The sequence below is a fragment of the Equus asinus genome, chromosome 6, assembly GCF_041296235.1.
Source record: "Equus asinus isolate D_3611 breed Donkey chromosome 6, EquAss-T2T_v2, whole genome shotgun sequence".
Lineage (NCBI taxonomy): Eukaryota > Metazoa > Chordata > Mammalia > Perissodactyla > Equidae > Equus > Equus asinus.
Window position 1 is genome coordinate 48,084,084 of NC_091795.1, and position 14,645 is coordinate 48,098,728.

A 14,645-nucleotide genomic window follows, 5' to 3' on the forward strand; every position below is an offset into this window, starting at 1 on the left:
ACTCATTCGAACGACTCCCCAGGCCGTAGTCACAAAGCTTTTACATTGCATTTACTTGGGGCTCTGCGGCCAAAATCATCTCACTCATTCTTCTCCAGGGTCCTTGGAAACGTCTGTGTCCTCCCACCACCCACCTCACTGTGTACTCCTTTCCTTGCAGGCCATGTGTCTAGATGCTGTGGGCCCCGATCTCCTGCAGTTTAAACCTCTGGCTCTCTGACTTACCGTGAGGTGATGCTCTGGCCAGAGGCACTGGGGGCTGAAGCCTTGGACTTGTGGCTTTTACTATGGGAGGCCCTTGCCTCTAGGGTTCAGATGTGTAGGAGTCCCTGGGGGGGTGCCTGCTGGGTGGATTTGCAAATTTGGTTTGTAGGGAGAGGGGGGATGGAGGTCTTAGAAGGATATAGGGGGAGAAGTGGGAGTTCACAAATTATAATGCTCCTCCCCTCCACCCCAAGAATTGTCCCTGGAGTTCACTTAGTCCACAGGGGCTTGTCCTGCTTCCAAAGGCCAGGCATAGACCAGTCACTAGCCAGCCCCCACAACGATACGCTGCGAGGGCCCCACTTGTGTTTCTCAATGCTGGCTACGTATTAGAACTAACTGGGGAGCTTTAGGAATACTGATGCCTTTTAGAAATACTGCCCCAGACCATTTAAATCGAGACTTTCTGGAGGGTAAGCTTGGCCATTGGTACTTTTTTATTGAGGTATAACAAAGCATACAAGTCCTAAGTATACAGCTTGGTGAATTTTTGCACCTGGGGAACTACCACCGAGATCCATATTCCAGACATGGAAAGCTTCCAGTCCCTCCAGAGGCTCCTTTGTGCAATGTCAAGGCCCATCAGATTAGGAGCAGGGGCAGCCAGCCCTCTCCTTCTGAACTTTTCTAGTCTTCTCAAATGCTGGGGTAGGAGAGGAAAGAATTCTTTCTTCCTTCTATCCATCTTAGATTCATTGTCTGGGACTGTGTAAATTAGACTGACAAAAGACAGAATTACAAGAGAAAAGCAAACAGAAGTTTATTAACATGTGCATTGCACATACACATGGAGCACTCAGAGATGACAAAAGAACAAAAGGACAATAAATGTTTAGAGAAGTGACAAGACAAAGGAAAAGGACTTTGAGCTTCTAAGGGCAAATTGTGGGAAGGCAAATATATGGGGAAACTAGTGGTAGATAAGGGCTCCTATTAGCAAGGTTCTATGTGATGGAGATTCTTCTGGTGCTGTCTCGGGGCTGATAAGGGTCTAGAGGAGTCTCAGTGATTAACTTCTGACCTTCCTGATAGAGAGAGGAGGGGACACCTTCACAAACCTATATCCTGCTCTTTTCGGCAAGTAGGGAGAGAGCAGAGGGCTTTTTTGTCTCTGCTTCTTCTCAATGGCCTTCAACTCAAAATAATCCTTATGCCAAGGTGGCATATTTGGGGTGGCATATCCTGCTACCTTCTCAGGAAACCCAGGTCAAGCCCTCTGGGTCCCCTCACTTAGCTTGACGGGAAGGGAAATGCCCAGGACTCCCGGGCAACTCTCCCCCCAGAGTATCGTCACTACCAACATTTAGAACAAATCACCTGAAGATGGGTGCCCCATAGGTTCAGAAAGGCAGAACTCTGGTGAGCTGTTTGTTTGTTTATTTGTTTGTTTTTAGGGTTTCGGGCCCACCCTTGCCTCAGTTGTTTCTTTTTTTCAATCTAATAAGTCCTGTGTAGGGGAGGAAGACACTTCCTCTACCTGCTGTGGGTTCTTCTGGCCGGAGAACGAATTAAATTCACATAAGACAGAATAACAGGAGAAAATTAAACAAAGCTTTATAACATGTATACCTGGGAGAGGCTCAGGCAAGCTGAGCAACTCACCAAAATGGCTGAAGCCACCACCTGAAATATCATCTTCAACTAAAGACAAAGGAGGATGTTGGGGGTGGGGAGAGTCAGTCATGGGAGATTACCAGAAAAGCACAGTAAACAAGGGTAAGGTTATTATGCAGATTTAAGTCCTTGCCTTCTGCATTGCTGAGAGTTTCTAAAGATAAGGTCAACCCCCTTCTTCCTGGACAGAGAGGGAGACACATTTGCAGATGGAGATTTCCTTTACAATGTAAATGTCTCTTAACAAAGGGTAAGTAAATTCTACTTTTCAGAGTTTCTTTCCTGTCTGCAGTTTTTAAAAGTAACGAGCCCAAAATAATCCTCATGCCAAAGAGACATATCTTTGGGTGGCCAATTCCAGTTCCCCCACCTGCCTAGAAGGTCCAGCACCTTTCTTTAAAAAGGGTGTTCTTGTCACCTACTTTTTCAATATGGGGCCCTCAGCTGTGCCTGACACAACAAGAAAAGTCCCATATTACCTCCTTGGTATTGTTCTTTTGTGTGTGGTAAAACATACATAACATAAAATTTACCATTTTAACCATTTTTAAGTGTATAATTTAGTGGCACTTAGTACATTCACGTTGTTGTGCAACTATCACCACTCTCCTTCTTCCAGACCATTTTCAGCATCCCAGACTGAAACTTGGTACCCATCAAATTATAACTCCCCATTCCCTCTTTCCCTCAGCGCCTGGCAACCACCATTCTACTTTCTGTCTCTATGGATTTGCATACCCTAGGTACCTCATATAAGTGGAATCATACAATGTTTGTCATTTTGTGTCTGGCTTACTTCACTTAGCATAATGTCCTTAAGATTCATCCATGTTGTAGTATGTGTCAGAATTTCACTCCTTTTTAAGGCTGAATAATATTCCATTGTATGGATATACCACATTTTGTTCATCCATCCACCTGGGACACTGATGATTTGTACTTTTTGGTTACTGTGAATAATGTGCTATGACCATCGGTGTGTGAATAGTGGAGTTCTGCAGCCTCTGTAGTTTTTAGATCCTCCTCTGCTGATTCTAAGGTGCAGCAGAGTTGAAACTCTGCCTTCCTCACAGGGCAGATGAGGAAGCCAAGAGATGGCAGACTCAGGCAAGCCCTCACAGCATCATGGTTTCTTATTGACCCCAGGTCACATCCAGTGCTGCCTCCCTGGAGGTGGGCTCCTGTTGGTGGTCCTGACCTGCTTTCTAATAAGCCACCTCAGCATCCTGAACTCCAGAAAGTTCTGGGCCTTTTTGCAAATTGGCCCCTTCTTTTCCTTGAGATTGTGGGGGATCAGTATTTGCCACCACAAAATGTCTCTTGCTTGACTGTTTTTAAGAATAAAAGACTCAGACAGAAACTTTGACCCTCCCCCTCTAACTGCCTAAAAGAGTTTAAGATAGAAGGGCTGTGCCAGGAAGGAGCTATCACCATAGATAACTCTAGGTGTGGTGGGCAGGAAGGCACCTAGCAAGGCCTATTTTTTATCAAAGTTCTCTGTTGGGTCCCATTGTCTATAGATGGCCCAGCAAACATTTGTTTATCAAACATTTGCTTTTCCATCTCCATGTGAATTGCCTTTCTCCTCTTTGAAGTCCCAAACCACTACCCCCAACATCCTCCTTTGTCTTTAACTAAAGATGGTATTTAAGGTGGTGGCTTCTGCCATTTTGATGAGTTACTCAGTTTTCCTGGGTTTCTCCCGTGTATACGTTATTAAACTTTGTTTTATTTTCTTGTGTTATTCTGTCTCATGTCAATTTAGTTCTTTTTTTTTGGGGTTGAGGTGAGTAGCCCTGAGCTAACATCTGTGCCAATCCTTCTCCTCCTCCACTTTGTATGTGGATTGGTGTCACAGCACGGTTGACGAGTGGTATAGTTCCACACCTGGGATCCAAACCTGCAAACCTGGGCTCCTGAAAGGGAGCACACCAAACTTAACCAATACGCCAAATTGAGGGCCGGCCCCTCAGTTTAATTCTTGGGCCAGCCAGAAGAACCTAGAGGGTAGAGGAATAGTTCTTCTTCCTCTACAAGATCAACTCTGCATGTAAAGGGTGATGGAGAGGCCTTTGTCTCCCACAAAGGGTCTTGCTGCACTCCTTCCCCAGGGCAGGGAGCACCTTTGAGCCTTTACATTTACATGACGAAGAAGAGGGGCCACTCCAAGTGTCTTCCTAGAACAGAGAAAATCTGCTCCAAAATGACTTCCTGCCTCCACCAAGCCCCGGAAGCAGCTGGCAGCCCTTAAATTGCTGCTTCAAGAGCTAAAAATATATCAGTTTTGCTTAGCCAAGCACCCCACTGTATTCACAGGCCTGCCAGGTGACAGGGTCAGGCCTTGGGTCTGGACTGCGTGGAGCCGCATTGGTGGAGGTTACTCGGGTGCTCAGGGACCACCCTGCCATGTGGGCTGGGAAGAGGTCCGTTTCACTCCACTGCAAGGGGTACATGGCACAGCTCACTGGGTAGTGAGGACCTCAGGGAGTGAAGGCTGTAAAGCTGGCATCTCCAGGGCTGGCAGCCTGGGATCCCGAGGTCAGTGCCCTGGGCTGGGACCTCGGCCTCCTCACTGTGTCTGGCAGGAGTGGCAGCACCAGTGCTTGCCTTGGCTTCAAGGGCCAAGACCGTGAGCTCATGTGCTCCTGGGGCCTCCTAAAATTGGCACCAGAGGAGGCCGAGGCTCCAAGTGGGGGCCTAAGCCAAGGAAATTTGAATTTTTACTGCTAACGGGGTCCTCTTAGGGCCTGTAGGTTGAAGAGGCCTTAGGAAATTCTGATTTCTCTGGATAGTCCTCAAATTACAATCAACAAACAGTGAGACTAATTCTTAAGAGAAGTAGTTTCACATCTTCCTATTACCTACAGCTATAGTCAGTTTAATTTGAGTTTCATGCTCTCCAGCTCTGGTCTGGGGGTGCTGATATAGAGTGAAATGGGTGGGATTCTGACAGCAAGGCCAGCCTCTAGAGGCAGGGTGTATGCAAATGGGAATCATGAGCCCTGGCACAAGGAGCTAGACTTACCAAGACTTTCCAGCCTTCTGGTTTTCATAAAGCAGTTCTCATCCTGAGGATGAAGCTGAGAGAGAGTAAGAGCCCAGTAAATTAGAAGCTGCTGGTGGCCAGAACTGGCCGGGCATTTCTGGGGCCCACCACCTTCTCTTGAGCTTATCAAGGTCAGGGTTTTCTCTGATAAGGACCATTCAGCTATTCAGGAGTGGCTGCCTTCTTCATGAAAGCAGGAGCAGAAGCCCTGAAGAAGGAGGCAGGCGTGGGGCCTGGTCAATCCTGGCCGACAATGGGGTCTTAGAGACTCATGAATTCTTCCCATTCATCTTCCCCACATGGGCTCTGCTCCCCAACAAGCTCCAGGGAGCATCAGTTTTGTGCAAGTCACATTCCTCCACCCTGAGGGATACAGAAAGAGATAAGGGAGCAAGAAACTTACCATGTGGTGGAGGAGACAGCCAGGCATAGAAGGTAAGGAATCGATGCCCCGGATAAAGTGTAGGAGAAGGAAGACTTTCCTCGACTCTCCTAGGGTCCACAGCCGGGTCTATGAAATAAATTGACAACAGGCAGATTAACAGGAAAAAAGGTATACACATTTAGCAATTTTTAATATTACAAAAAGCAAAGTGGACAGAGGCATGACAGGAAAAGAAAGTGAATACCTAAAAAGTGATGGGGTTTGAGAGCTTATATGCCATCTTAAGGGGAGGGGAGATGTGGGTTTCTTAGGGGAGAGTAAATGATTTTTAGGAGAGATGAATGGGCCTTTAGAAGAAGAGATGGGAGATATGATTAGTCTGTGACAAAGTGTGTCTGGGTGTGGCGCAGACTTCTAGTCTCTTCTCCAGTGATAAGGGTTGATCTTCCCTGGTTGACAAACTCCCCAGGAGGGGATTTAGGACAATGGAGTTCCTTGTGCAGGATCTGTCTTTAGGCAGATAAGAGCAGTTCAGAGAAAGCCTCTCCCTGCATTTGCTGTTTTTCAAGTGGCTTTGGCTCCAAATAATCAATATACCAAAACAGCACACTTTGGGGGTGGCATGTCCTCAACTCCGTCAAAAGCATGGGAGTAGAGAATGCAAAGTTCTGTTCACAGAGGAAGTAATCCTCAAGCTCTGTGGGATGTTGTCCTATTAAGGATGCTGCATTGTTTTTATATAACTTTGGTATTCTTTTAAATAACAGCAGAAACTAACATCATAAAATTTTATTAGGGTCAGATGTGTGCTAAGCACTCTAAATGCATTAATCTGTTTAGTAGATACAACAAAACTAAGAGGAAAGTACTATTATTATTATCTCTGTTTTACAGATGAGGTTAAATGCTGTTTAGAGATGTTAAATGCTATTCCTGAGATGGTCCACCTGGTAAGAGGGGGAGCCAGAATTTTAACCCAGTCTGGTTCAACTCTAAAGCTTGAGTTGTTAATGTGATGCTATGCCGCACAGCCAGATGTCTCGACAGGCATGTTGAAGGCAGCGCTGAAGAACTGAGTGCTGATTTGGGTTCCAGTTCTATCCAGCCTGTGGCCTTAAGTCAGGACTTTGCCCCCAAGGTTTCCTCCTCGCTTATTTCAGCGGTTGAACCAGATGACTACAATGGTAGCTTTCATTTCTAAAACTCTCTCAGTCTAGGATTTCCAAGTTCCTAAAATGAAACCATCTCATGCTCCCTCTTTTAAATACCTAAATCCCAAAGAACATTTAGTAGGTGAGTACACTGTGGCTGCACTTGCTTACCCTCTGACTTCTGGCGAGGCTGCTAGAAATGGCTGAGTGCAGTGACGGGGTCAAAGGGGGGGGTACAGAGATGGGGAGCCACAATCACAATCACGTTTGGAAGGAACGCACATTTATACAGTGTGTACTAAGGTTGACTGCTGTGTCAGCCAGCCCCCACGTTTCAGTGGCTTCGCCCAAGGAGAGCTTATTTCTCACTTAGAAACAGTCCCACCCAAGGGTCCGAGTTCTATGGCTCTCCTCCAAGGGGCTTCTCAGGGACTCAGGCTCCCCCTGCCTGTGGCTCTGCCTGTCTCCTAGGTCCTCGGAGTACTTTGCTTCCAGTTTTAGAGGATCACATGAGAGACTTTTAGGGTACAAGAAGTAGCATCTCTTACTTCTGCCCCATTCCATTGGCCAGATTTGTTCACATGACCCCACCTACCTTTCCAGGCGAAACTGGGAAGTGTAGTCTCACTGTGTGCCCAAAAGGAAGCTGACTTTGAAGAATACCTAGTAGTCTCTATAGAAGTCCCTAAGTAGTCAAGTCAATCATAAAAAAAAGAAAAGTAAAGAGGAACTTACCCTATCAGTTATGCAGACTGTCGGCTGCTGGCCTCTCTGGGTTGTCCATGTCCATTTTCCCACCATGATGGTTGACAGTACTAACCTGACTGTCCCTTGGCAGGAATAAAGCAAACCCCCTTTCCTTCTTTGGTTCTCTAAAAGAAGGTAATAGGACTTTCTTCAGTGTCTTGTCCTGGGATCAAAGTTAATAAATAATAGTAGGAGTTAGCATTGATTGAGCACATATTATATATCAGGCACTTACATGCATTATCTTTGAGTGGGGGCAAATCTCAAGGTCTGGATGAGATAAGTGGAATTGAATAATGCAATTTAATTTATTTTTTCTATAAATGGCTTTAATTTCTATTTCAAATGCCCATTCTGCTAGGTGGCAGGAACTTAATTTCAATTGACTTGGCTCTAGCCCAGGTTTTGTCTAAGTTCCCAGGTGATGGGAGTAGCTGGGACTCCATGCTCTGGCATTCATTTACCCATAGTGGCATCTGCCATTGTGTCCAGTCAATGAGAAAACTAAAACAACGTGCATTTGATGTCCTTTATTCAAGGGAGAACAATCCATGGATGTTCTCATCTCGGGCCTCACAAGCAGTGAAGCACTGCTCCCTCAGGATTTGGGACAAGAGTGAGGGTTTTTTTTTTCTCTCCAAAGCCCCAGCACATAGTTGTATATTCTAGTTGTAGGTCCTTCTAGTTCTTCTATGTGGGACGCTGCCTCAGCATGGCTTGATGAGCAGTGTGTAGGTCCGCGCCCAGGATCCCAACTAGCAAACCCCTGGCCGCCGAAGGGGGGTCTCATGAACTTAACCACTGGCCATGGGCCAGCCCCCAGAGGCAACACAGACACAGGTCGTGATTGGCTAGGAGGTCAGGGGTTTCCTTATAAGGCTTGCAGGGGCTGTTTTCTAGGGTAAGGTCAGCCAGCTGAAGCTGAGTTAGAGGATTGTGACTGGTATATGTTAGGTTTCCTTGACAGGTGTTTCCCATAAGTGCAGGCTAACAGGTTTAGATTTGTGGTGTGGGCGGGGCCACGGGGGTAGCCTCGGGTTGTGTGAACTTTATCACCCCAAATTGCCAGACTTGACATTCCTTCAGGGCCCTGCCTGGGTTGCTCCTTTCCTCCACACCTCAAGGCTGTGGTTCTCTCTGCTACCTCAGAACCACCTCCCACTTCACGGAGAACAAACTACTATTTCTCCCACCTGGAGAGAGCGAAACTCTCCCACCTCCCTGCTCAACCTTCTGCCCCAGAAATTTCTCTGCCCTGGAGCCAGGAGGCGCACCATCACCCCACCTCCCAGGGGGGCAAGCCCCTGTCTCAGAAAGGGCCCTACTACCAATGTTTGGTGTCTCCTCAGCTTCTCTCCTCCCTTTCATAGTCTTGATAATCCTTATATGTCTAGTTCTCTGTTTTTCCATTTCTAATATTTCAGCACAAATTTGATGCTTTAATTATTCAAGGGTTAAATTTTTGCAGTTCCAAAGGGCTCATTCTTACCACTCCTAAGTAGTGGCTTTTCTGCCTTATCACTCCTCCCCTGAAGCAATAAATGCTACTGACTTCAAGGTGATAAGGAAGAAGGACTATGGACTGTGTGTGAGAAGGGCAAGGGACACTAGGAAATAAATATAGGGTAAAAAACTTTTTTGTAAGTTTCTCAAAATGTATTCCTGTCACAATCTCATTTACTCCTCAGTGAGCACTCTGTGATACAGGAGCCATTTCAATCTCGATTTGACAGATGAAGACATTAAGCTATCGTCTTAAGATCTACTTTGCCACAACACTTTTTGAGTATGGTGGGTGAAAGGAGTAAAGGTCATTTTGAATTGGTAAAAACTTAGGAGAAGGGCTGTTTAAAAGACAGTGGATGTTACTATTTTTAATCACCTACACAAACTGACTAATACGAAATCTTGTCAAATAGAGACAAATCTTAAGACTTCTCTTTAACAAATACCTAAGGCACCCTTGAAATTTGTAAGAAGCCTGTTATTTGGAATGGATCAAACAAAAGGTTTGGGAACTATCCTCTTAATTAAGTCAAACTCTCTTGCAATCTCTTTTAATGATTAGCTTATTAGAAAAACCCTTTTATTTACCAACAGTGTGAATGTAAAGTTTGCTTAATCATTCAATAAATATTGATCAAGGCCATTTCAAGGCCTGTGTCTAAAGAGTAATTAGGTTTTAAACTCTCCAATTTGCAGCTTTCAGATTCTTTAAGCCGCTGCCTCTCCTCAACTTGAAAATCTTTTTGTAAAATTTAAGGGTAAAGTGTCTTTATTCAATGAATACTTGAAGCAGGAGGCTCTCTCTTCCCTGGAGGTGGGGTCTGGGAGCCTCTCAGAGGAGAGAAGGTAGTTGAGGCCAGGGAAGACGTGCCCGGAATGAGAAGAAGGTGGAGGCAATGCCTGCACTGCCCAGGTGTTACCGAACCAAAGTGGGCTCGCTTCTTGGTGAGTTGAAATCAAAGCCTTCACCAAGAGTAGTTGTCACACGAAGTGAGATTTATTTGCAGCAAATAAGGAGCCCACAGGGAATTATTCCTAAAGCCATGGCTCCAGAGCAAGGGAAAGCAGGGGCCTTTTATTTTGGATGGGGAATGAATATTGGAAAGGGAGAGGAGGAGATTCCCTCGCCTGGGGAAAGTTGGAAAACATGCTTCCACATACAGCACGTGTTACGGGAGTGAGGCCTAAGCCCCTCCTGGGGCGGAGATCTTAACATTAAAATGAAGCGAAAGTAATCTCTCAGGCACCTCTGGGCCCATGCATGCAGGCAGCCCTCTTGCAGTGGGGTTTGGACTGGTTCAGGGAGGTTGGTGATTGCATCTCTTAACATCACTAAAAAAACAATTTAAAGAAATAATTAAGTGCTTCTGAAACCTCCTTTGAGTTACTGGCGGCAGTTAGTCAGTGACACAGGCACCGATGAGATGCTGGAGGAATGACTGAAACCCGCGATGGTGCTAAAGGGATGAAACTCCCTCACCTGTCCCTTTTGGGAGGATGCCTCAGCTTTCCATAGAATGCTTCACCCCCCACCCCCACCCCCACCTGCCTTCATGGAACCTTGGTGCTCCAGGATGAGTGGACTTTTCTTAGACCCCAGTAAAGGCCATTCACACCTTAGCGTCATAGCTCCAGGCAGCACATCGAAAAATCTGGAGAAGCTTAGGACACAACAGCAGAGATGAGCCAAAGATGGGTGTGCAGATGGGTCTTTGGAGAGGGTGGATTATGGTGTGGACGGTAGTCAAGGATGGGTGGCAGGGGAACATGGCTGGAGCTCTCATTTCTAAAAGGAACCACGGTAAAAAGTTATTTTTGAAGCACACAAACCTTTGCTCAGGATTCCACATAGCATTTATTAGAGTTCCTCCAGAGAACTCCTATGCTACATGTCCAGGTTCACCCAGTGCCCATCATCTTAGGTGGAAGGATCAGCCACCTCAGAAGGAGGGACGTCTGGCACCCCTGAAGCTTTGAAGGCATTGGGCTCAGTGGTTCCCAAGACGCTCACTTCATGTTAGAAAAGACAGCAGCTTCCTGTGGGTAGTGGGATGACTGGGGCCCTTCTTGGAAGAGCTTGGTGAAGCCTGCATTGGCATCTTGAACAAGATGTATATAAGTGGTGCTCATATTGCCACCTAATTTCCTTTCAAACACCAGAATCAATAATGGCCATTTCCAATAGCTGGGCGGGTTCATAATTAAGCCTGAAGTTTGTAACTCTAAGGGAAGGAGTCAGGCCAACCTGGATTCAAATCCTGGCTTGACCACTTCCTAGGTATGGTAGATTAAAGATGGCGGCATATTCTTTCCTAGTCCTCTTCCCATTGAGAGATGGAATCTGTTCTCCCTGTCCTTTAGTCCAGGTTGGGCCTGTGATTCACTTTGACCAAGAGGATGCAGCAGAAGTGATGCTAGGATGGAAAAAGACTTGAAGCTTCTGCCTGGGTCTCTCAGAATGCTTGTTCTTGGAATGGACCAGAGAGGCTACGTGTAGGCACTCTGGGTGACAGCCCCAGCCAGCATTTGTTCAATAGAGTCTGCTTGTACAGCAGAGCCTTCAGCTAACTGCAGCCACAGCCAGCATCTGCTTGCAGCTGCATGAGACCCTAAGTGACAACCACGGGACCAAGCTCCAGAGAACCATAAGCCATAATAATAAAGTGTTGTTTTCAGTCACTACGTATTGGGGTGTGCATACAGTATGACTTCAGGTGAAATACTTAACCACTCAGAGGTTTAGTTCCCTTCTGTAAAAAGGGCAAAACAGTAGGCTCCGCTTCATGGAGTTATTGTGATATGAATGTAATAATGGTGGAAGTGCCAGCACAGTGCCTGGCGCACAGTAGGTCTTCAATAAATGCCAGGCTCCTTCCTGCCCCTTCTCCACGAGGTTGTATATCCCAGGTGTGAGTGAATCTTGGCTGCTGCTCTGAACTTCCTGGGCAAACACCCAACTCTCCTCACAGGGAATGCCGAGGGTCAAATTTGGTTTTTTCTTTCTGGGGCAGTCTGTGACCGTTTAGGAAAAATATCACCACCTTGTATGAGGAAAATTGCATGTGTTTTTTTTCCTCTTCAATTTAAGGGATCAAGGAATTAAGTCTTCGCCACCCTTTTTTTTTTTTTTTTCAGAAGAAATATGCTTGCTCACCCTGAAAAGTACCGGCATGAAATAAAACAACTCCCCTTCTGTTTCACAGCCAGCAGGTTTTCTTCAACACCCCAGCCCTTGGAGAGCCACAGACGGCACAGCGGGCAGACTTTGTTGAACAGATGAACAACTGTGGCTTAATCTGTTTTGAAAAAAAAAGTCCTAAAGCAATTGATAAACAAGAGGCTGAGGTCAGTGTGAAAGAAGAGTAAATTAGGCCAGATTGGGGAACGTTGAAACGTAAGCCTCTTTCATCCCCTGGCCCAGACTGGGTGTTTGGCTAATAGGCAGGCCTGATCGCTGGGAAGGGGACCAAGAGAACCTCCTGGATTGCCTGAATTTGGAGTTATGTTTTCAGCATTATTCAAAATTATTTTAAAATTTATTTTATTATTTTGTATTATTTATGTGCTTAATTAATTTGTTATTCAAAATAACTTTTTTGAAAATTGTATCAGAATATAACACGGAAAAAGTACAGGCGAATGAGTGCTCATAAACCAAACGCATCACGTAACCAGCACCCAGGTCAAGAACAGAATGTCAGCAGCACCCCAGAAAACCCCCAAGTCCCCCCAACAAGGAGAATCACTCTCCTGACTTATAACCTCCTTATTACTTTTAGTAGCTCATACACATTTATGTGTGTTCTTCTAGAGACATGCTACGCATATCCAAAAATATGGATATGTTATTATTTTGCACAAATGTAGTAAAATGTATTTTGCACACTACGTAGCATATTTTCCAGACTGTGCTGCCTCTGGCTTTTTTCACATTCATCTTGGTGATCGTTCCATACCACTACACAGAAAGCAGCCAGATTTCTTTACTGGTCACAGTGTATGAATGTATCACAATTTATTTAATTTTATTAAAAGGCAAAGAGGTTGTACCCCACCTTTTTGGAGCTGGCTTATTTATTTATTTATTTATTTATTTATTTTTGAGGAAGATTAGCCCTGAGCTAACTGCTGCTCATCCTCCTCTTTTTTGCTGAGGAAGACTGGCCCTGAACTAACATCCACGGCCACCTTCCTCTAAGTTATACGTGGGACGCCTACCACAGCATGACTTGATAAGCGGTGCCATGTCCGCACCCGGGATCTGAACCGGCGAACCCCAGGCCACCAAAGTGGAATGTGCGCACTTAACCACTGCACCACCAGGCCAGCCCCCCAAGCTGGCTTTTTTTAAAAAAAAAAAGAATCCTTGGGGCCAGCCAGGTGGCACAGCAGTTAAGTTCGCACATTCTGCTTCAGCCACCCGGGGTTCGCCAGTTCAGATCCCGGGTACGGACATGGCACTGCTCATCAAGCCATGCTGTGGCAGGTGTCCCACATATTAAAAAAAAAAAAAAAAAAACGTAGTGGAAGATGGGCACCAATGTTAGCTCAGAGCTGATTTTCCTCAAAAAAAAAAAAAAGAAAAAAATTATCCTTGAGGTATCGTTCTTGTCCTCTAGATTTAAGGCGGCAACCAGGCACCGCTCTCTGGAAGCCTTAAAAATATTACTCCAAGTTCTTACTCTATTCAGAAATGCCCTGGGTGTGGTATCACCGGGGGTGGTCGCCTATTCTGTTGCCTTGTCCTGTTAGGACTCACTTGTTCCATGTTTGAATATGTATCCAGGAAGTGGAAATAATGTCCCCGACACCCCCACTTCCTTTTCTGGCAAATCGGTGTCCGGTGAATGAATCCAACTACTTTCACCGCCCCACCCCCCTCAGGCCGCTGCTCGCCCGGCCGTGTCCTGGCTGAAAGCTGCAGGTTTCAGAAGATGGACCTCAAGAGTACTTCCAGATAGGACTAGCTGGAGGGACAGTTGTTGGTTTGGGTTAGACCAAGCCTCCCCTTTCTGCCTGCCTTTTCCTCCTGCTGTGGGTTCTGTTCATCCCTCACTCCCAACCCCGGGGTTCTCCCTGCTCTGAACTCAGCTCTCAGAATTATTTAGATCCAGTGTGAGTTCAAGTCAGTGCCTACTTCTTTCTCCTAGGGGTATTTGCTCTTTATATTTCTTACCAACCATAATGGTGGAACAAAAGGCTTTATCTCCTTAAGACTTTTCAATTCCCTGACAGCAGGAAGAATCGTATTTTTAGGGGTCAGGGCAATCTCCTCACCTCTCTCCATCACTCCAGGAATCCCACCTATGCTTTCCCAGCCCTCAGAGGACAGGCGGGAAGGGGCGGGCCTGGCTGGCTCAGGACCCAGGATGAGGTAAGAGTGTCTCAGTATCTGTTACCTACAGCAGAGGGGCCAATGCCACCAGCTTGTGCAAAGGGGTGCCAAGGCTGAGCTGCAGAAACGTGTCCTCCAGAGGCAGGGTCACAGGCAAGTATGAGGGACAGGGGCAGCCCTAATTCAGTGTAGGAGGGAGGCCCTCAGGGGTGTGACACCAGGAGTAAAGATCACTGGATCACCTCTTGGAATTGGCAACTACACCTTCTCTGGGCCTCGGAGAAGGTCATAATAGTAACCACGTGCTAGAGTTGTCACAAAGGTTAAATGAGTTGAGGTACAGCCATGGTAAGTGCTCTGTGAATGTTAGCTCTAATTCTTGCATGAGGTGGCCCAGATGCAGTGGCCCCACTTCCTCTTATCGGTGACCAGGGTCGCTCTGTCCCCGCTCCCTTTCTCCTCCTCTGATTTGCCCTGCTCTCGACTTGGCCCCAGTGGACAGCTCAGGCTTTTCCTGCCTGAGCCGTTCTCTTGGCCTCCCACAGGCCCCTCCTGCCCCTTCCTCCTGTCTGCCACCTTAGCCAGGAAGCCTTTGCT

At 46.4% G+C, this 14,645-nt stretch overlaps 1 long non-coding RNA gene across 1 annotated transcript; it reads right to left on the reverse strand.

Moving 5' to 3' along the window:
* Window positions 1-684: 684 nt before the first annotated feature.
* LOC139045516 (uncharacterized) lies at window positions 685-7,515 on the reverse strand. The gene is made up of 4 exons (XR_011503992.1): window positions 7,196-7,515; window positions 5,328-5,435; window positions 4,904-4,958; window positions 685-983 (listed from the first exon to the last, which is right to left on the reverse strand). It is a non-coding gene; the product is annotated as an uncharacterized lncRNA (long non-coding RNA).
* Between the last annotated feature and the right edge of the window lie 7,130 nt (window positions 7,516-14,645).